This window comes from Lemur catta, chromosome 23 (assembly GCF_020740605.2).
Source record: "Lemur catta isolate mLemCat1 chromosome 23, mLemCat1.pri, whole genome shotgun sequence".
NCBI lineage: Eukaryota > Metazoa > Chordata > Mammalia > Primates > Lemuridae > Lemur > Lemur catta.
Window position 1 is genome coordinate 11,965,887 of NC_059150.1, and position 22,388 is coordinate 11,988,274.

At 44.5% G+C, this 22,388-nt stretch overlaps 1 long non-coding RNA gene across 2 annotated transcripts in view; it reads right to left on the minus strand.

Annotated features, from left to right (window-relative positions):
* Positions 1-10,094: 10,094 nt before the first annotated feature.
* The window catches only part of LOC123627085, a 60,224-nt gene continuing 47,930 nt past the window's right edge, over positions 10,095-22,388 (minus strand). Inside the window, exon 8 of one of the 2 annotated variants that reach the window (XR_006731123.1) lies at positions 10,095-10,709. This is a non-coding gene — a long non-coding RNA (uncharacterized LOC123627085). Of the gene's footprint in view, positions 10,710-15,962; positions 16,001-22,388 lie in introns of those variants that run through there. The other variant, XR_006731126.1, reaches the window with a different exon arrangement.

Sequence of the window (22,388 nt, forward strand, 5' to 3'; positions counted from 1 at the left end):
GACGCAGGCTGGGACAGACCAGTGCAGCCACCCTGGTACATCCCAGTTGAGTAAGAATCCCGGCTTCATTGTTTATCATTCCCTTACCTTTCAAGCCCTTCTTTTCTGTTTTGATACCTTTCTTCTCGGTCAAGCACAGAGCCTACCTAACTTCCCACCGTCACAAATATGCATTCAAACTCGCCTGAGCGGGTGGATGTGGGGACAGAAGCCCCTAGAGCTCATGAGGACCCCGGCTTCGCAGAGATCTTCATGCCGGTGGGGGTCCAGCTTGGTTCTCTGCCTTTGCTGTGTCCTCATTCTGCAGCAACTCTAAACACGCCTATTATTCGCGTAATAGTGGGAAGAGCCAGGCAAGGTCTCAGGAGCGAGGTTTGCTCTCTGAAATACAGGGCTTGGCCCCCCAGCTCTGGAGCCTTCATGGTTAGCCTGCCTGGGGGCCCTCGGGCTCTAACAAGAACTGCTTCACATTGTCCAAACTCACAGAGACAATACGATCTCGCATTTGAAGTGGTTCCTACGTTATTTGACAACAATGAAGAAATATATACGAACGCAGCTACAGTGAGCACTCACTGTCTGATGAATGGCAGTGGGAATGCTGTCATTTGATCCTCACCACGTTCCCCGAGACAGCCAGGTCAGGCGATAGTGTCCGTTTCATAGCCCCGCAGAGGTGACGGCTTGTCCAGGCTGGCGGAGTCGGTGGCAGAGCTGGACCAGAAGGTGGGTCTCCTGCTTCCGCAGGCAGGGCTCTTTCCACAGGCTTCGGCGTCCTGGTGCAGACACTCTCTGGAGACACGAAATCAAGGGAGAAGCTGCCCTGATGTGCACGTGGATGGAAACACAGAGGCTCTACTGGGCAAGAGCGCGGGGGTCCCGGCGCTACCCCTTGCTACCCACGGGATGCGGGCGAGCTGAGTGTCCCACGCTCCTTGCTATGCTTTCCCACACGGAGGCACAAAACAGCACCTTGCTCACAGGGTGGCTGTAAGGACTGAACTAGGGAACACAGGCTCCTCGAGTAGGTGCTCAGTATGTGATGGACATTTTTGTTATTTTTATCATTTATTTCTGAAAAGGTGACTTCCGCACTCACACTGTACAGGCCGCCCCCAACCCCAGGCTATTCTTGACTGGTTTGTGCTACCTGGAGCTCTTGTTTTCTGCTGTCTCCTGCACGCGGTGGGAGGAAGCCGTTCATTCATGCCCTGGTATTTCTTAATGTTAACCCTATCTCTGCCTTTCCCAAGATCATTTGTTTGTTTACTGAGCACTGCCCTCCTCTCTTCCAGGCATCCTCTAACACTTTAGAAAGATTAATTCATTTCATCCTCATAATAACCCTGTAGGTAGGAACTATTATTATGCCCATTTCACAGACAGGAAAACTGAGGCACAGAGAGGTGAAGTCAACCTGTAAAGGATGGCAGAGCCAAGATTCAAATCAGGTGGTCCAGCCCCAGTCAGTGTGTTCACCCACCATGCCAGGTGGTCCCTACATTTTAACAAGGGCTATGCCTTGAATGAAAGAATGCTGTGATCTTATAAAAAAAAGGTGCTTACAGGTAAGGTACCTTTTTGAGCCTCTCAAATTTCTCTCCTACTGTCTACCAAAAGCTTGGGCAGCCCCAGAGTCTCTCCCTACTAGAGGCTTCTTGAGTCGTGAGATTTGATGAGCTGGAGCATTGGAAACTACTTAACTTGCCTAAAATTCACCACTGAAATCCATTTTCTAGATGCCTTTCAAGGCATAGCTCCGTGGTAGGCCCTGGGCTAAGACATTACTGAGAAGGTATTTTCTGCCTTCTGGGGTCCTACAGTTAAGGAAGACAGGACAGTTGCTGGTGGAAACGCCAAAGGACAGGTAGCATTCAGATAGACTCTAAAATGACCCCATAGGAACGGACGCGCCTTTGTGTGTGCACAGCCTGAAGGACTCAGACCTACTCAGGCTGCAAAAGCAAACCCCGGGGGAATGTGAGGGGAATTTACACAATCACGAAAAGTGCAGACAGAGGGAAAGCAGAACTGCTCGCAAATCCCAAAGCTCCGAGCCCAGGGGACATCTCCTGGTTTGAAGAAGTTTCAGGACAAATAAAAGTTAATCCTACTTCAAGACAGGATCTGTCTCAAGAGGTGGCATGAGTGACAGCATACATACAGTAGCTTCTAGAAGGGTTTCCACAAAGGTAGGGATGCTAGAGCTTAATATTACATGCTGAAGGGAAGTCGGCATGCTTGAGCTGCACCGTAACCAATGTGCAACCCATCGGTACTTTGCTTTCGAATAGAGCCGAACATTTCACATACACCATTGTCTGGGGTCTTATCGGATCCCCGGAAAATTCTCAAGGCTGGCACTGGTAAGCCCACTGTAAGTAGCTGGAAAGGGAAGCTCTGAGAAGTTATTTGCCCAGCGTTTGTAGCACTGGGACTTTCTCCAGCTCCAAAGTGAGGGTGAACTTGGTTTCTCAGGCAAGTGAAGACATCTGGGGACAGCGCAGGTCTGTAGACATAAGAAGATTTCATCACTTTCATCTGAACCGCCAGGATCCAAGACAGCCCTGAATAGGGGCTTTTCTAGACAGACCAAGCCCAGCCATTCAGAGGACAAAACATCACACCTACGAGCCCTCTGTCTCCCCCATTAAACCCAGGCTCCTATGCATGACGGCCTCACGTGAAGATCTCAGAGGGGGACCATGCTGTTGACTTTTTAAAAAAATAAAACAACGTATGAGTTTTATCTCTTTATCTCCTCAGTCCAGAGGGGAAAAAAAGAGCACAATCTGTTCTCTCAGTGGGACATCCACCTGATTAGATGTCATAAAACAGAGTAGTCCTTTAGTTAATAACGGCTGGAATACCTCCGACCCACAGTTACTGGAAAGAAAAAGAAACCTAACTACAGATAAACTCCCTAGGGTTTCAGATCCGTTTTGCAATAAGCGATGTTATGAAGGAAACCTGGCCCCAAAAGATAGTTTGAATGCAAAATAAAGATAGTTCACAGGCTTTGAAGCAGGGACAGGGCTCCTGTGGAAGCACCAGAATCATATTTTTGGAGGATCATTATATTTCCTGCCTCAGACTTTATTTGGGTCCCACCGTTCTTTTATACAACTTCTATTTTTAGTCATCAGAGGCACCATGTCCTGCCAGGCAGGGGCCTCAGCGGGGCAGGTCTGGGCAGGAGAGGCAGTGGTTGGATGCCTGGAGAGGCAGGGGAGCTTTGGGAACAGGTGTGACCCACAGAGCCAGATGGGACAAAGTGGGGAAAAGACCAGGTGAGCACCGTGGGCTTAAGGAGCCAGACTCTAGGGCCCAGGAGGCTAGTGAGTCATCAGGAAGGAACTGGAAGATGGACGCAGCAGAGACGGGCAAGGACTCTTTGAGCTCTCTCATACACCCTTTCACGAGACAATGGGCAGGGGCTTCCATCCATGGGTTTGAGGTGCAGGATGCATCTGATTCAGGCACAGGCAGAAGTTCCAGGCTGGCTGGGAGGTTCCTACAACCAGAGGACTTTGGAGAAGAAAATGAAACCCTTGTGGTCCTTAAAAAAATAAGTAACATACACTAAGGCTCCATGGTTTCCTTTCCTACGTATTCACGTGCTTTCTAAGCGCCGATCGCTGTGCTCAGAGATGGGAATAGACAGCAGACTCCTGGCTGGTTGGCGAGCACCTGATGGAGAAGCTGCTTGGTGCTCAGCCCTGCCGCAGGCATGGGGGGAAAGGGAGGCTGAGACGGGACACAAAACCAATGGAAGTCACGGTCCTCGTCATCAAACTGGTTGAAGGGACAAAGCAAAGCCTTGTGTGATAGCTTGGCGGGGCAACTTGGAGAAGACCTTCCTCCTCTAAGCAAGCACATTCCCCAATAAAAAGAAATTCACTTTTGATAATATGGTAAAAGTTAACTTTAACGTGACTATTTGAATACTAGTTAATAATTCGGAAATACAATATGTGCTAATAAGAACATAGACTATGTTTTCTGGAAACAAAAATTAAGAAAAGTAGCTAATGAAGTATAATTTTTCTCAAAAAAAAAAAAAAAAAGAAAAGAAATTCACTTTTGTTGAAAAAAATGTGGGCTTCCTGGACATTAGGATCTGCTGGTGCCTCTGATTGAGAAATTCAGGAGAGAGCTGAGTTTCTCTAGAAAGGAAAGGAGGAGACATTCAATGATTGCTTAAGGAAGGGTTCAGAGAGAGAGAGAGAGAGAGACCCAGAGGAACTTGGAGGAGAGAAAGTGACCATCCTGGTCCTTATTGATTGTGGGGTGTTGTATCATGTAGTTTTTTCCTTCATCTCCCCGTAAAATCACAGTTAATTTTACAACCATCACTACTATTTTGTGGGTTGAATCTGTTTTGAGGGGATGTGATAATGCCCAAAATATACTTCAAGAAGGTCATAGGCAAAGGCAGAGGGTTCTCATGTGAGGAAAACTATATACGAGTTACGCTGAGGACGTATATTTAGCAATGCACTAGCAAGTTCAGGTGCGCAATACATGTGCTCGGGATGCTCAAAATTAGGGGAGTAATCTGAGAATGGGCAGGTGACCAGGGTAGCCTTGCAAAAAGAAGCAAATTTTGAATTAACTGCCTCTAGGAGCCAGAGTCAGGACACTGGAGTAATTGCACAGACTTACAAATACATATATTTTTCCCTAACCTCAACTCAAGATACAGACGTGTTCTCAGCTACACCAGCACCTACCAGAGAGGCAAATGCGGGCGTGCACCAAGCCACACCTCCCTTACACACACCAGATGGCGTTTAGAACCTTTTAGCCCATGCAAAAGTGGCACTGCTCCCACTGAGAGGTACAAAAAGTGTTCATTAGTATTTAAACCATGTCACTGCTAAAGTGCAGAAAAGTCAAATTTATAACATGTTAGACATTTTTAGTGGAAAATGCAAATACATAGCAGGGAAGGTTGGGCACATGTCCCCTGAAACCATTACCTCACATGGTTTAACCCAGGTCTAGGTCTTTCACAGAGAAGGGCTGTTCAGTCTCAAGCAACATCCAAGATCATTTTATCAAAGTCAGAATGGAAGCTTCATAGGACACGCATAGTCAACTCAGAACACAAGAAACATACGTAGCCAATGGAATACATATATTTGAAAATACGTATTTTTATGTATGCATATAAAGTTAAAGGAAGGCAAACAAAAATGACATAATACCATTTTTGCTCGAATCTGCAAAAATTAGAAAGAATAAAAAAGTTTAGTATTGGATCAGATGGGATTGCATCACCCTCACAGGAGGTGGGATCTACCAAAATCCCTATGTCTTAGTCTGTTTGCATTGCTATAATAGAATACCTGAGGATTGGTAATTTAAAAAGAAAAGAGGTTGAATTAGCTCACGGTTCTGTAGATTGTACAAGAAACATGGCGCAGCATCTGCGTCTGGCGAGGGCCTCAAGAAGCTTTCACTCATGGCAGAAGGGGAGCAGACATCACATGGTGGGAGAATAAGGGAGAGAGAGAGGGGAGAGGGAGATGCCGGGCTCTTTTTAACAATCAGTTCTTGCAAACTAATCGAACTAATAGAGTGAAAACTCATTATTCCAAGGACAGCACCAAGCCATTCCTGAGGGATCCATACCCAAGACCCAAACACCTCCCGGGGGGGCCCCATTTCCAACATTGGGGATCAAATTTCAGCATGAGATTCGGAGGGTCAGACAAACCATATCCAAACCACAGCACTATAACCATGTGCACTTCCTCTATGTAATCTGCAACTCTGCTCTTCCAAGACTGTATCTTAATGAAATACATGATGAAATGCACAAAGATGCCTATATAAGGATTTTCATCATACTAGTCTTTATAATACTGAAAAATTGGAAGCCACCTGAATGTCTAGCAAAAGAAAATTTTTAAATAAAATATGGTACTCATTCACTGAAATACCACATCACCATTTGTAGTAATAAAGGTTTCATGACATGAAAAAAATGTCATAATACATAGCAAGATGCTGTCAATGAGAAAAGCAGGTTCCACACAATATATAATACGACACTCTTTGTAACAACAAAAATAGTTCATGTGTTTGGTTGTTAAACCAGAATATAAGCTGCTTCTACAGCGGTGGATCTTCTGGCTATTAAACGCTATCTGGAAAAGCGCCTGGCATAAAATAGACCCTCAATAAATATTTACTAATTATATGAATTCATGCTTACTATGCAGTAGCACCGTTGTAAACACTTGATATAGTATTTCATGTGCACAACACTGTGTTCTAAGACCTCCTGCAAACTCCACCGAGCCATGAGGAAACTGCAGCTCAGAGAGGTTAAGCAACGTGACCCAGATCCCCCAGCTAGTAAGTGGTGAAGCCAGGATTCATGCTCAGGCAGCCTGGATCCAGAGTCTTCACTCAAACACTTTCATATGCATATGTACAGAGAAAAGTCTGGAAGGATATGCACCAGTACATCTTCAGCAGCGACGTGGGCGGCACTGGGTGGTGAGATTTACTCGAAGTTTTGTTTTCCCTTCTTGCTAGTCAGAGGTTACTAATTTCTCCGCAATTCAGATGTAAAAATTACTTTATTTTAAATGCAGAAAGATATTACTTTTAAATAACATGCAGTTTTCTTTAGTGGATATTTTCTCTGGCCAGAAGCATAAGTAAAGTAAAGCAGAGGAAAAGGTTTCTCAAGGAAGATACATTTTCGTATTCTAAAATAAGGCAAAAAAGTTCCAGAACCTACCAGCCCCCTGATATCCCCTGTGTTCTGTACCATGGCCTTCAATCCAAGAGGATTCCACAGGGTTGCTGCTCACGTGGACAGACACACCGTGGCCCAAAGTGCAGAGCCCTTTGTAGGCCATCTCCACGTGGACACAATCATTCAGGTGCCGTTGCTAACAGATGCGTCTTGAGTTCCTACTCTGCTGGGCACTGGGTGGGCACGAGGGCCACAAATTTGAATGAGATACAGTCCCTGCCTTCAAGAAACTCAGAGACTACTGAGTCTATTGAGACAGACAGACTGAAAACACACAAAGTGTTAAAGAGCTAATAGAAGGAAGTTCAGGATGCTGCAGGAGCACGACGGAGGGCCTCTAATTCCTGCAACATCCAGTACTGGCCTCTGTCATAGAACTCATTTCATTCTCTGTTTACGTTGTGTGCTTTCTCATCCATCTGCCCAACAATCCATTAACTCCTTGAGGACTGCTGCTGCATCTCGTTCATGTTTGCACCCAGCACCCTGCACGGAGTAGGCTGTCCTATCGGTAGCTTTGCTCAAATAGCTGTCTCCGCGTGGAGGTGGCTCTGTAGGCAACTTCTATGGCTCAGTCCATCGAGGATCAGCCCAAGGTAGAAGACAGTGCCCCAGAAAGCTCCTTAGCTCAAGCAGAATAAACAGGTGAGCAGACAAGAAGAGGAGGAAAGGAACTCCCAGGCTGACCAAATGAATACGAAAGCAAGACCAAGTTGAGAAACAGCTGGTTTTATTCCGACCAAAATAGATGTGGCTGGAGTGAAGGGGACGCTGGGGTGGTGACCAGAGCTGAGTTGTGAAGGGCCTTTCATTGCCACTAAGAATCCAGATTTTATCTTGCAAGCTGTTAATATGAGGATTCCAAGAGAAGAAAGGATATGGTCAGATTTGGTTATAGGAAAATCACTCTGGGAGCACCATGGAAAGTAGAAGAAAGGGGGCAAGGCAGAGACAAAGAGGCCAGTTAAATTAGGAGACTACTGCAAGGAAGCAACCAGGAAATAATGAGGACTTGCAGGGAGGCAGGCGTCGCAAGGGTGGAAAGAAAAAAAAGACGCCCCACCATTATTTTCCTCCAGAACAGCTTGGAATGATTCTCAGGCATGCAGAACACTTAAAACCTGACACGGAGTGTGAAAAAGGCAAAGACGATCCTAAGTACCCAGCCGTCCTGCTGGCTCAGCAGTGCCAATCCCCCAAGGCTTCACAGCCCACTAGCACCTCCAGCCCGCCCCTCCCACAGGCGGTAACGAAGACATACAGGCAGCCAGAGAAACACTCAGAAGCAGCAGCAGAGGGGGAAAAAGTACATTACAGAGCCCAGCATCTGTGTCTAGCAGCTGCCAAGCAACCTCCATGTGTTCCTGCAGCTGTCGGCGCGGTAGCAATGGAAGACGGAACAGAAGGGCAAAAAGAACGTTCGGCAACAGGCTCTGAGCACCAGGCAGGTAGGTGGGCTCCAGGGCAATCGAGGCTGATCCATGGGTGCTCCCGGGAGCGGCTGCTTTCCTAAGAGAAGAATTGCCACACAGAGCCCATAGGTAGCCGGGCCGGGTTCCCAGGGTTGCACAAAGCAGGACACCTACCCCCTCTCTGAACCAGGTGGCCCTGGAAAGCTGAGACTGGACTTGCCGCTCCAGCCTCCTTGGTTTGATTGCACGGCCCAGTGTCCACCTCTCTGAAGGTGCAGAGTGACATATCACTTTGTGTTCAATCAAACACATGAATCAAAGTTAAATACAATGAGAGAACTGTTTTATAAGTTCATCAACCCCTTACCACCAAACAATCAGAGATGAGCCAGGGTCTCATCATTCAACCAAAATAGGGAATTACTGGTTTAAACAGTCACCTTGGGAGGTTGGGGGACTGGACCACGTTAATTACTCACTCATTCATCCATTAACTCAGAGATTTATTAAGTACCTGCTGAGTACCTAAGAATATGCTAGGCTTTATGGCAGCTGAAAGAGACATAGAGACAAGATGATAATGCCTGGAATGTTTGTCATGCTGTACAATTTACAAGCAATTTTTACATCCTTTTTTAAGAAAAAAAAATCAAAGTTAAGAGTCAATCACTGTCAATGCCTGTCCCCCATGCAGGGACAGGCATCCCAAGTATCTAAAGCCATGGACTGTTGTGACTGGCTAGTGCCCTTGTGAACCAGGTGATACTGAAGACCCCCCCATCCAGAGTGCCACTGCCACACCGCCCTGGGCACTGTCTTGCATGCTCCAAACACCGTCTCTGTTATCTTGGGTTTCAGCAAAACTCATATCCCAACAAACATTACTCATCAAACTTAAAATCCAGCCACTTCTCTCATCATAAACGTACACTCCTGCATCCTGGAAAGCTAAGAAATTATCTCTGTGTAGTGGGACTTTGGCAGTTTCTAAGTGGACCTTTCTCCCTTGCCTCAATCCTCCTCTACCCCAGTAAGGCTTCAATCCGTGTTAAAACATCAGTAACCTCCGGAGGGATCACACTATGTTATCATCAGGTTTTGAACCTGTGAAAAACAGACTTAAGAATATTCTGGTAGAAAGGCAGAAAAGGATTTAGAATGAACATAAGGCACCACCAAATACCACTGGCCTAAAACTGGCCTGAGGGAGGCTAGAGTTAGACCAAATACTGCCATTGTGGCCCCTCCCTGTTTTGACTACCTAAGTTTTCATGTGCTAATCATGTTTAAGGCTGGCCTAACCACCTTGGATCCCAGGCAGAGCCCCTACTCTGCAGAGAAGAAACACCTGCACCATCAGGGGAGCCCCTGACACTCCTGTGTCCCATCTGTGGGAAAGGGACCGGACCGGGGCGGCTTTCCTTGGGAGAAGGAAGTTCGTCCTGTTCTCTCTGTCCCAGATCTCTAACTCTAACGGATAAAACTGAGTCTTTCCCCCTTAGTCCTTGACTGAGCAGATGATCCAATTTCTCTAGCAGCTACTTTTCTTTTCATTTTAGGATCTGGTCGATTTTATAGTCTGCAGTTGGCTCAACGTCCCAGTAAGTAAAGGAATCTGTATGTCCTATCCATCTCCATGGCTTTGGGGCAATGTTTTAAATGGCATTTGGTGACTGAAAGCAAGATATAATCACCCTATGCCAAAAAAGCTAATGAGGAAGCCACCTCTGATAGTTTTTATATTGCTGCTAAGTCACAGGCTCTCACTCTGCTATCCACACAATGAGGTGCAAATCAAACAAAAGCAAACCGTCAACAGGTTTGTTTAAGCACAATGTTTATTTTTTTTAATTCCCTTTTAAATAAAGAGCAAACAAAGACAGAAAAGAAACAAGACGGTGCTTTTGTTGTTTGTTTTAACAGTTTTGGTTTTTGTCTTGTTTTTTTCTGTCCTCCTGCAGTAGGCTGGAAGGGTCACAAGGTAAGTGTTTTTCGTTCATATCCGTGATGCATAGGTATTTGGAGATGATAAAAAATGTACTTTTTTTGTTCTCCCTTTTCATTTGGATTCTTCCTGTCAAGGTGCCCAGAATAATGCTCTGGAGCAGATGGGGAAGGCACATGAAGCCACGCTGGGAAGCCACGGTTCCAGGAACGGTGTTTGCATCGTCCTGTTCTCCAGCAATCAGAACCGCCCAGGGGAGGCTGTCGCACACGCCGTCCTCCGCGCCCTGCACACGCGGCCGTCAGTGCTGTTGGGAGGGATCCTGAGAACAGCTATGAGGACAGGAGCTGGCACTGCAGCCAGCATGAATGGGCTCACTCCAGAGGAGCAAGACCCCATAGACAGCCCCAGCAAGGCGGCTGTTCAAGAAGGGCACTTGTCACGTGTCCGCAGGGTACAGGGATATGGCGGGGAAATGCATGAGACTCCACTGACCCTGTGGTGGTGCCAGAGATTGTTGTCTCCTTATGGATATTGCGATCCGTATTCCTCAGAGACGTCTCCAGACGAAAGGGATCTGGGGGAAAGGCCAACACTGTAGTGACCAGCACTGTCACTCTCCACACCCTACCACTACTGTGCCACCATCTTGTTGACACCTCACACCAGCAGGTGAGCGTGACTAAAGAGTCAGTCCTGCTGGGGTCTGTGGAGGGGCCAATAAATGGTACCCTCTTTGCCTGTGATTGGAACAAACTGATAAATGAAGCAAAGGAGTGGCAGATGGGAGCTAAGATAAAATCTCTGTAACTAATAAAGACCAACCAGAAGGATATTACTCATAGTAAGGGCCCCAGAATTAGGCAGAATTGCTCTTCCAGGCACTGGCCATGCTCAGCTGGGGCAGGAGGCCTGCTCGGTGTAGACAGAGGAAAGGAACACCTGGTTCTTCCAGGTGGCTGCTTCCCCAGTAGAAAAGGGGAGGGGTGGGTCAAACATGCCCTGTGTATTTTTCCTAACCGTATCCATCAGTTAAGTCACTCTACCTCCCCTGGAGGAAGTGAGGGTCCAGAACGCCACCCCTTCTACATGGAAAGGAACATCAGGAGTGGAGAACAAGCTCCTCAGTATTGTTGCAGAGGTGAGGAAACTGACACAGAGAAAAAGTAAGAGATTTTCCTCTTGATGCCCAGTTAGTGAAAGGTGATGCCATGTCTCTGGGCTGTCAAGCCCAACGATACGGTGTCACCTAACGACATCCACTCCCGGGGCAGGAGGGCTTCAACTCAAAATCAGATTCGTGGTTCAATGTCAGCTGAACAGTTTAAGTCACTAAAACCTGTGTATCTGCAAACTTTCCCTCTTCTGCAATTCTCTCTCTTATCACATCTTCACCCTATAACATTGTCTTTGCCCTCCTTCCTATTTTTATTCTCAACTACAATGTCTGTTTTTTTATTTTATAGTAAACTATATATTCTTACAAGAAGTCATAAATCCCATTAAAAGACAGACAAATAAAATGCATCCTCTGTTTTATTAACTCTTTAAAAAAAATTTTTAAATTTTATAAAAACATTCCATAAATACCTCTTACCTGGGCTGTAAATTTTAGAACCAAAAGATAAAATTTAATTTCCTATAAATTTCCAAATATTTAACAAGTTTTCATCTGCCATCTCAAATCAAATATATACAATTATTACAGAATAGATTTTCTTTTTAAGCTAAGGTTGTTGATTCATAAATTATTACATTCTAATTTTCAACAGTGATGATTTAAACTTATTTTCATGTCTCACTAAGCTAATTCACAGTGTTAAGCATTCACAGAATAAAGCATTTGACCCACGTTAATTCTGTTTTATTTCTATAAATATATTCTAGATACAAAATCATTAAATGCTTTACTTCGCAACTTTATATGCCACGTAAAAAAATATTGGCAGTTAGTAAATTTTGACAAAAGATCCTCACTAAATACATCTTCCAAAGGCTCCATTTGTTGGCATCTGCAGCTAAGTTTAATCTCCTTTATATCCCATAGCTCTTGAGATTGGAAGGGATTTTTTTTTTTTTTTGGTTCTTGTTTTGGTTAGTGTTTTCCCCCAGAAATATCAACTGTTGCTGTCATTCTTTCCAAAGGAGGTTGTCTCATTGTTGGTGCACACAAGCCAAGCTTATTTCTTGCAAAATATTTTTTAATAATCCAAAGTTCAACCACTAGACCAGTTGTCATTAGTTGGGCCTTTCATATAGGAAGTAAAAGGGACAGAAAATGAGGCCATTAATTTTATTTTCTGTATTTTCTTTAATTGTTCTACTCTTTGATTTACAGAGCATGAACTGTAAAGAAACTAGTGAGGGGTTTTTAGGTTCTGTTTTGTTTTTTTCAGTGTCAAATATGTAACATTTATTTTTTAAAAAAGAAATTAAACATTTAGTTATTATTATTCATATAGATTAAGTCAAACACTTGATTTCATTAATTCATTTCTTCATTCATTCATTCATTGATTCAACAAATATTTACTGGGTACCTGCTCTATGCACCATCCTCTGAGGACTCCGGGGGGGATCAAAGCTATACCGTGGAGGAAGCCAGAAGAAATAGAAGACAAAAGTCCTTGGGGAGCCAACAGGCTGGTTTAGGAAACCCAGCACACAGCAGGTGCTACATAGATGTAGGTTGCATTGAACTGTACCTACCAAAACAATCTCAGGTCTCTAATTCATCAATATCTCAACATGTCCGCATGATTACAGACGAACCTGACAACTTCGTGCAATTCTCGCAAAGCAAGCCACTAGACCCTGCTAATGCAAATACATCCATTTTATTCCAATAAGTTTTCACCATGTAGTCACCTCCTGTTTTTCTCTTCTAAAATTGGGAAGCACTTTAAGAATGTAGGCTCTGGAGCTGGACTATACAGGATTTTTTTTTAATGAAGATATAACTTACATACAATAAAATGCAGCAACCTGAAGATCTTGAATGTTCACTTCAATGAGTTTTAGCAATTGTATATACCAAGGTAGCCACCATTTAAACAAGATATAGACCATTTCCATCACCCTAGGAAGTTTCCTTGCCAGGCAATTGCTTTCTGATTTCTATTACGATAGATTATTTTTGCCTGATCTAGAAAATCACGTAAATGAAATTATGCAGCACATACTCTTTTGTGTCTGGCTTTTTTCACTCAACTAGTGTTTTTGAGATGTTGCATTGATCAGTGGTTTGTTCCTTTGTATTACTGAATAGTGCTGCATTATATGGATAGACCATTGTTTTGTTTATTCATTCTCTCGTCAGTGGAAATTTGGGTTGTTTTCAGTTTGGGGCTATTATGACTAAGATAGCTATAATCATTTTTGTACAAGTCATATTATGCACATATGTTTTCATTTTGGGGTAAATATCTAGAATTTGCTGTTGCCAGGTCATAGAGTAGATGACTTTTTAAGAACCTAACAAATAGTTCTCCAAAGTGGTCAGTGGTGTTTTATACTACTCGCAACAATATGTCAAAGTTTTGGTTGTTTTACATGCTCCCATTTTGTATTAATGGTCTTTTCTTTCTTTTCTTTTTTTTTTTTTAGCCATTGTTATGTGTGTGAAATGGAATCTCACTTTAGTTTTGATTTGCGTTTCCCTGATGACTAACAACTTTCCATCTGCTTCTATTTGTACATGTTCTTTTGTGAGGTATCTTCTCAAGATTTTTACCCATTTTTGTGTGTCTTTTTTATTGTTGATTTATAGGAGTTCTTTATATATGATGGATAGGAGTCCTTTGTCACATATATGTATTGCAAATATTTTTTTCTCAGTCTGTGGCTTGACTATTCATTTTCTTAATAAAGAAACGATCTTTACCCATTTCCTCCTCCTAGTTAAGTTTCTCTGGGGAAGGATTTAGAAGTACAGTCCTTTTAATATTACTAATCATCAACTTTGTTTTTTCATCACACAAAGAAAGGGATTTCTCTACTTCTTCCTCTAGCCACTCTCTGCTCCTTTGCTTTATGATCTTTGCTGAACTCAGAATGCTTTTAAAATCATCTGTATCTCCCTAGTCTGAATTAATTTATTCATTCTCTAAACAAACATAGCACTTTACTTGTCCATTTGTTATTTCTTTCTGTATTAATAGTTTACATGTTTTCAACCTACACCTCTTCTTGAGCTCGAGAATAACCACATACCTAACCATACACACTTACCACGTCCAACTGGGCATCCCCTTCAACTACACAGCCTCTAAATGGAATTCTTTATTTTACGCTTCACAGAGATACTCCCTCCTTGGGCTTCCCATCATGATAAGTGGCACCACCATATACCAGAACGAGGTGCTACAAAGATTTCTTAATCCAGAAACCTGGGTGCTAGTTGACTCTCACATCCAATTCTTCATCCAGGGCCATTGATCTTGCCACCCTCCCTCTCCCCAATCAGGGCTCTTGAATGCACCCACTTGTCTCCATCCTACTGCCACTCCTTAGCCCAGTCACTGCCACATCCCATCTAGAGTCCGGTTTGGGCTTTGTCATCTTTTCCCCCCACTACACTCCAGTTGTGTAGTCCTTCAGAGAGTATCTAGAATGTGCCAAGATTTCTCTTTTCAGACCTTTGCATTTGAAATTCCCTTTGCCTATAACACTCTTCCCTGGCTCATCATATATCTGGTCTAAGGCCACCTCTCAAGAGAGGACTCCTCCAAACTGAAATAGCACCACCGCTCTGCCCCCCACTACCCTGATGCTCAATATCACAACAACCTCTTTATTCTCTTCTTGGGATTCATCCCAAACTGTGGTCACATTTTCCTTGTTGCTCTCTCCCCTTGAGCTGTAAGTTCCAGGAGGGCAGGCTTCCCGTCTTCTTGTTCGCCAGTGTAGCACCAGGGTCCAGCAAAGTGCCTGGCACATAGTAGGCACTTCCTGAGTATTTGTTGAAGGAAGGAATGTTTCCCTCACCAATTTGAATCTAGGATCATGTCTTTTTCATTTTCTATTCACCCCAACACATTTTGTTGCAAATAGTAGATTTTAGAAATGCCTTCTTAGGTGAATCACACTGACTCCCTTCAACGTCTCTTGCAAGCCACCTTGATTTTTCTCAGATCAGCTTTTCTGACCTTACTGCATGTCTCCTCCCTTCTTCTTCTCCCATAGCCCACCTATGCCCCAGCCCGACCCAAAATGTGTTGTTTTTCTTGCAGATTTATATGCTGCATGTACAGAGCTGCATCTGCAAGATACCCATAATGGGCAAGATAATTTTAGGTGCATTCAGTCATTTGAGGGAAGAAAAACCAGCTGCTTAACAGAGCTGACTAATCAGCTCCATCAGACAATAGATCAGGTAGACATTGTGTCCAGACACAAACACTTGCTGCTTCCTGTACCTTCCTCTGCCTGGTATCACTCTCCCCTCTCGTGAGGGTGTTTGAGTTTGATCCTCTCAGCCAAGCGGCAGATGGAGAAATTGTTTGCAATAGAGATGAGAATATTTTATCAGACTTCCTACAAACGGGGTCCACTGAATTTTAATCTGCCAGCAAAGCACTGACAAAAAAAAGGAGGAAAAGTCTCAACAGGACATCCTGCAAGGTCTCCTCAGGAATTAGTGTGTTTTTGGTCAACATTCAGTCAATAGATGATAAACTTCCAAGGGCAGCTGAGAGTGCTGAAACACATACCGCCCTGGTCCCTCCAGCTTCCCTGAGAAGGCCGCGTGGCAGAAGGGAACCTGGGTCAGAGCCAGGAAGTCTGTGTTCCAGACCTGCTCCTGGCCCTGACTCCTCAGGTCACCGCCTGCTGGTGATGTCACGTTTTAGTCTCTCTCGGCGACTCCATCTGTACAATGGAAAGAATATTAATACACCCTATTCCTACCAACTGGGTTGCGAAGATGCTCGGGAAATTAATATGCCATCCAGACAGATGCACCAAAAGTTGTTTGTAACATGGATTATCTTTTGTTCTTTTCCCATGCACACAACTCCACAACAGGCTCCATGTTATAATAATAGCCACTGATGTTTACTGAGCAGTTACTATATGCCAGATACGTGCAAAGCAAATATATGTACACACAGTGCACTTTGTTGCACACTGCATGAATTATATCCCAAGAATGCATTGCTACCACCTCTGGGTACTCCTCCCTCACCTCCTTCATACCCAAATACAATACATGTACAATTGATAAAAAGTCCAAGTTTATTGAGTGCTATGTTCCAGTGACTGTGCCAAGTGTTTCACATATATTATCTTAATAACTAATCACATCAACCCTTGGAATAGGTACTACTTTTAGCCCCCAGATAGTAAATCTGAGACATAGACAAGAACTTGCCCAAGATCAGAAGTAGGTGGCAGAACTAGAATTGGAGCCCAATCTTTCTGAAATCCAGAGCCTGCTTTACCAGCCTCTCTACTCTACTACACAGCTTCTTGATGCATTTTTCCCATTTTAATATTTCTAAGTTGAGTTTTATGACTGATGCCTACATCTAATAGAGTTGCCGAGCGTTTTTTAATGCTCAAAAAACAGAGAGCTGTTAGTAAAACAATGGTTCCCAAGAACAGAGGAGATAGACGTGGGAATAGGTGCGTGACAAAGTACAAGGGGCACCTAACTGGGAGGCAGGAAATCTGGTCCTCATTTCGGCTGTGCCAGCACCGGCCATATGACCTAAGACAAGCCAGTTGGCCTTTCTGAGCCTCTGTCTCCTGATTTAGAAAAAACTAAGGAGATCGAGCTAAATGATATTGAAATTTCATGCACATTCTGAATCCCTATAGGGAATCTAATGCAACCAGGCTCGTATAGAGTCATTCTCCGGCCAGCGGCTTGGTTTGTGCCTCGGCAGTTCAGGCATTTAACCCTCAGTCGCTGCAGGAGACTAAAGGAGACGCGTGCAAGCTCTCCGCCCCAACAGTGCTGCTCATTCCTCTCAATCCCCGGCCCTGTCCACAGCTCTCTGAAAACACAGGCGGGATCCAAGGTGCCTGTTCCAGCATCACTTCTGTTTACCCCACCATCAGGATGGTGTCATTTAGCCGGAGCCATCATTCACAGTCACACCAAATGGCTCATGGAAGAAAAGTTGGTTACACCCGAAGAACAGATGACAAGTGACAGGCTCCGCTCCTGATTTTCCACAATAACAGAAGACACCAGCAACTGCTGTGGTGGTCCAACACCCGAACAAACCACTCCCTCCCAAACGCAGGCAAGGGCTGCTGCTATCTGTTCCCGCACGGGGATTAAAGAGCAGACCTTTGTCCCCGGTAACCCTGGGCAGCCCCGTCTTTCCACGTGCATTATCTGCAGACCCACACACAGGCAACCCCACGGATCTGAGTTCTGCTGCCACATAATTTTTATTTTGCAAATAAAAATAAATCCCTTCTATTGTTAAGAGATGAGATTTTTTAACTGCTCTCACCCCCCCCAAAATGGTAAGTATGTAATACACATATTAATTGGCTTGATTTAGCCATTCTACAATGTATGCATATATGAAAGCATCGTGTTGTACACCATAAATATATACAATTTTTGTCAATTATAAAATTAAAATATTTTAAAAATTAAATAAATTACTTAACTTCTCTGTGCACCCAGTGCTGCCAAAGTAAGGAGACCTGACACTGGGCGGGGTGGTGAGAAAGAGCTAACGACCAAGAATACGGTGGGTAAGACTACAGCAGTTCTCAGCCAAAGTAGCAACCGGGGACAGATGAGCTTGCCTTGCCAATCCCCAGGCAGGTCCACTTCTGCTCCCTTTTATTTTGCCTAAGGAGAGGTAAAACGAGACGTCCCTAGAAAACAGCTGGACATCTGCCTGCTGCTATAGGATCAGAAGTTCCAGTAATTATTTTTACTTTTTTTTTTTTTTTTTGAGACAGAGTCTTGCTCTGTTGCCTGGGCTAGAGTGCCATGGCATCAGCCTAGCTCAGCGCAAACTCATACTCCTGGGCTCAAGCGATCCTCCTGCCTCAGCCTCCCGAGTAGCTGGGACTACACATGCACTCCACTGTGCCCGGCTAATAAGTTCCAGTACTTAAAACTGGGAATTATGGGACTTCTTCCAGCCTGCTCTGGGGTGACCAGTTCTAATTTAAAAGTTCTCTAGGCAAGTCCTAGCATGTACTCATTTAACAATCTTTTAGTTGGCAATTGTTAAGTTGAACCATGTAAAATCGCTGATATCTGCACATCTTTGACCTACAAAAGTGGATACAACATACGGCTCAACCTAATACCGTGTGCAAGCCACTGTCCTCGGTATTGAAGATCTAAAGAGAGAGAAGATACAGCCTATCCTCAAGGGACTGCTAGGAGAGAATCCCACACGGAATTAGGTGCAAGTTTGAATGTATTTGGAGCTATGAGAAAGAGAGAAGGAAAGAGGGGATATAGAGGCAGTGTCCTGAAGGAGGAGCTTGCTTCTTTCAACAGGAGTCTCCATCTGGCCGAACACAGTGTGGACCCCCTCTTCTTGCCATCTCAGCATCGTGGAATGACCAGCAAACCCAGAATCTCAAAGCCAGTTTTAAGAGCAGGGTGAGATTCTGAACCTGCCAACCTTGACTGAGTCTCTTTAGCATTTGTTATTTTTATGGGTCCCTGGATGCTTCCCTTGAATATTAATTTTCCTCAATTCTTTAAGTATATATTAGTTATTACATATTTTTGATTAATATTTGATGGCCGCTTAGGCTGCCAAGAGCGCCCATAAATTTCCCAAGTGGATATCTGGCGCTAGGTAAGTGTGGGAGGCCCTTGTGTGGAGCAGAGACATCAATCATTTTAAGCCTCTGACTCCACACCTTAATACCCAAAGATATATTGCTAAGAAGCCCATAACAAGTCATTAAAAATGAATGTCTTGTGGCCGTTTTCATGCCTGCAGAATTCAGTGGGGGAAGGAACCTGAAATGTTGCAGAGCCCGGAGAGCTCACTAACACCTGTTCGGACATTTTTTCAAAAGATTCCTTATTCCTCACTCCAGAACCAGCTACACAGTTTGTGGGGCCCAGTGCAAAATGGAATTGCAAGACTCCTTGTTCAGAAATTATTAAGGATTTGGAGACAGCAATAGCAGAGCATTAAACCAAGTACGGGGCCCTGTGTGATGTCACAGGTGGCAAACCTGCAAAGCTGGCCCTGCCTCTCTCTGCCCTCCCTGGCACCCTCATCTTCCTCTGCCTGGAACTTAGTCTCTCTCCGTAAGCACTTTCAACAAAAACAATAGCAACAACAATAATAGCACTGAATGAGATACTAAAAGAGGGACACTCTGTTTTCATTCACTCATGGGAGTAAGAGAGAGTTCTTCTCATTACCCCTGTAGGTACTACTGTTACCCCCATTCTACAGATGAGGACATTGAAACACGTGATAGTTCCTTTTATGTGTCAGCTTGACTTGGCCACAGGGAGCCCAGACATTTGGTTGGATGTCATTCTGGATGTATCCGCAAGGGTGTTTCTGGATGGAATTAACATTTCAATTGGTAGATAAAGCCGATTGCCCTCCCTCATGTGGGTGGCTTCATCCAATCAGTTAGAGGCCTGAATAGAACAAAAATGGCTGACCTTCCTGTGGGTAAGAGGGAGCTCTTGACTGCCTGTCTTTGAGCTGGGACGTCAGCTTTTTCCTGCCTTCAGACTTGAACAAAAGCATCAGCCCTACGTGTGCCTCCAGCCTGCTGGCTTTTGGACTTGAACTTACAACATTGGCTCTCCTAGGTCTCCAGCTTGCCAACTGCAGGCCTTGGGAACTATCAGCCTCCATAATCACATGAGCCAATTCCTTATAATAATCCTATTTATGTATATATACAAATGTTTATTCATATATGTATATATGTGTGTATGCACACACACACACACAAACACACATATGTACACACTATTGGCTCTGTTTCTCTGGGGAACTCTAATGCAAAGCTCATGGAAGTTAAGTAACTTGCCCAGTGCCTCCGAGCTGGTAGGTGACAGAGTTGTGACGTGACTATCACAATAGATCTATATCTGGAAATAACTGAGGTGCTATTGAATAAGTGTATGAACCAGGCTTGGCTGGGAAGAAAAACTAAATCCATAAAGCAGGGCAGAAGCCCAGAAACAGCCTTCCTTTGGTCGGGGCAGAACAAGCAGAGCAAGAAGATGCAGAGAGGATGGCACTGTGAGCTCAGGCTGATCCCTCGGATAAAAATGATGGGGAGACCTGAACTCTGGCCCCAAGACTGCTTCTAGCAGAATAGTCATGCTAGGCAGGAGAGTGCCTGCTCCCAGGTCCCCGGAAACAGTCCTCAGGGAAGTCCCTTTCTGTCTAAATCTCGAGGCTTTCCTGGTTTAGTCCTATGAGCTTCCGGGACAAAATTGTCTAAGATAATAGAGACATCCTCTCTTTTGGTTCCTTGAGATGACTTTTGTTTTTTATTCACTGTAATAATTGTGCTGGAGAGATCACACCCTCTAAGTGTACAGAGATAAAATATAAACAAAAGGGTAAAAAACATTTTTTGTCTCCAAGCACCAGCAATGCCTGGAGGACCTACTGCCTCAAGATGAATTTATACACACTCAAACCTGCTTTCTGATCTGCGGCTTAAATATGTTTTATTAGCCGTGAGTGTTCTGAAAGTCAGTAGAACGTGCCAAACGCAGCTTGAAGGAAACCTTAACTGGAAACCAGAATCACTGTCTTCGTCTACTTTCTTAACCTACTGGAGAAGAAAGATTGCAAGATTCAGAGTGAAAAGGGCAAGAAGGAAGGTAATTAACACTTTTGAAGCCCCTAATTTGTGCCAATCCTTGTAGATGGCATTTGATTTCTATAATCTCATTTAATCCTCATGACAACCTTGTTGGGCAGGAAATACTATCCCCGTTGTACAGATATCAGTCAGAGGTTCAGAGAGAGGAGATGGTTTGCTCATTGCCTCATAGTGTCTGAGCAAGAAGCAAAGCTCAAAGTCAAACCCAGAACTTTCCACTGCATCACACATCCCATGAAATGACCTGTACTAAAATCCCAGTGCCACAGACGGAAAGAGAGCCTGGCATTGATTTGTATACTTTGAACGTGTCCTAAAGCCACTGGTGTACTTTATCAACTACATCAGTATTTGTTCACTGTTTACCAAAACTCAGCCCAAGTCCAGAAATTTAAAGTGAGTAATCCCACCTCCATAAAGGGAATTTATACTGGATGTGATTCCAGTTTCCCTCCTGTCCTGGAGTCCCAGGTCCTACTAAGATTCCCGGGGCTGCACAGGGAACTTTCCTCCCATTTCCCTGCCTCTGTGACACTCCACCTTCTAAGCAGCCCTAAGGAGTCTCATTATTCTTGTTACTGAAATCTCCAGCACAGAAAACTTCACCTGCATTGATAAGGTGACCCAAGTTCCACCAATCTTAGAATCAAGAGGCTGTAGTGTAACTTCAGTCCTTCCCGCTGTGACCTTAGGCTCTGTTCCCCAGCGTCCTGTCTAGTCACACAGAAGCCCTGAGATCCATGGAAATGCAGCCCAATGCACAGCCCATCCGGCCATGGCAGCAGCTGAGACTTTCTTCTCTGCCGTGACAAACCCTACACTCCCTACAGAGCCTCACCGCCTCCAAAGTTCTGCATCCTTCCAGCTGCTCTAACTTTCTCATTTACTTCCCTATATTTAGCTCTGTGGTAATTATTTAGACCATTGGTTTTAAGAGAGGAGCAATTTTACCTCCCCCCAGGGGACATTTGGGAGGGGGGTAAAATCGTCGAGAGACGGTTTTGGTTGTCACAGCTGTAGGGGTGCTACTGGCATCCAGTGGATAGAGGTCAGGGATGCTGCCGAACACCCTGCAATGCATGGGCCAGCCCCCCACGACAAGCACGGGCCAGCCTAACTGCTACGTGTCAGTCATGCCGCAGCTGAGAAACCCTGATTTAGACCCAGGAGGGCAAGTCCCTGCCACAAGTGCTCTTCCTCCCCATTCTCCGTGTGTCCTTTGCTGTCACATCTGGTTGATCAGGGCATTCATCCCCTCTGAGCCCAGTTCTGAACTCAGAATCCTCTCCACACAGAGCTCCAGGCAGCCTCTAATGAGTGACGGGTGCTGAAATGCAAAATGAACTCGACTGGACGTGCTTTCATTAGACACGGTTTGTGTTTGGGCCATAATATTTACCTATTTACATTGCGAACCTTTCAAAGCAAAGATCATGTCTTCTATAGT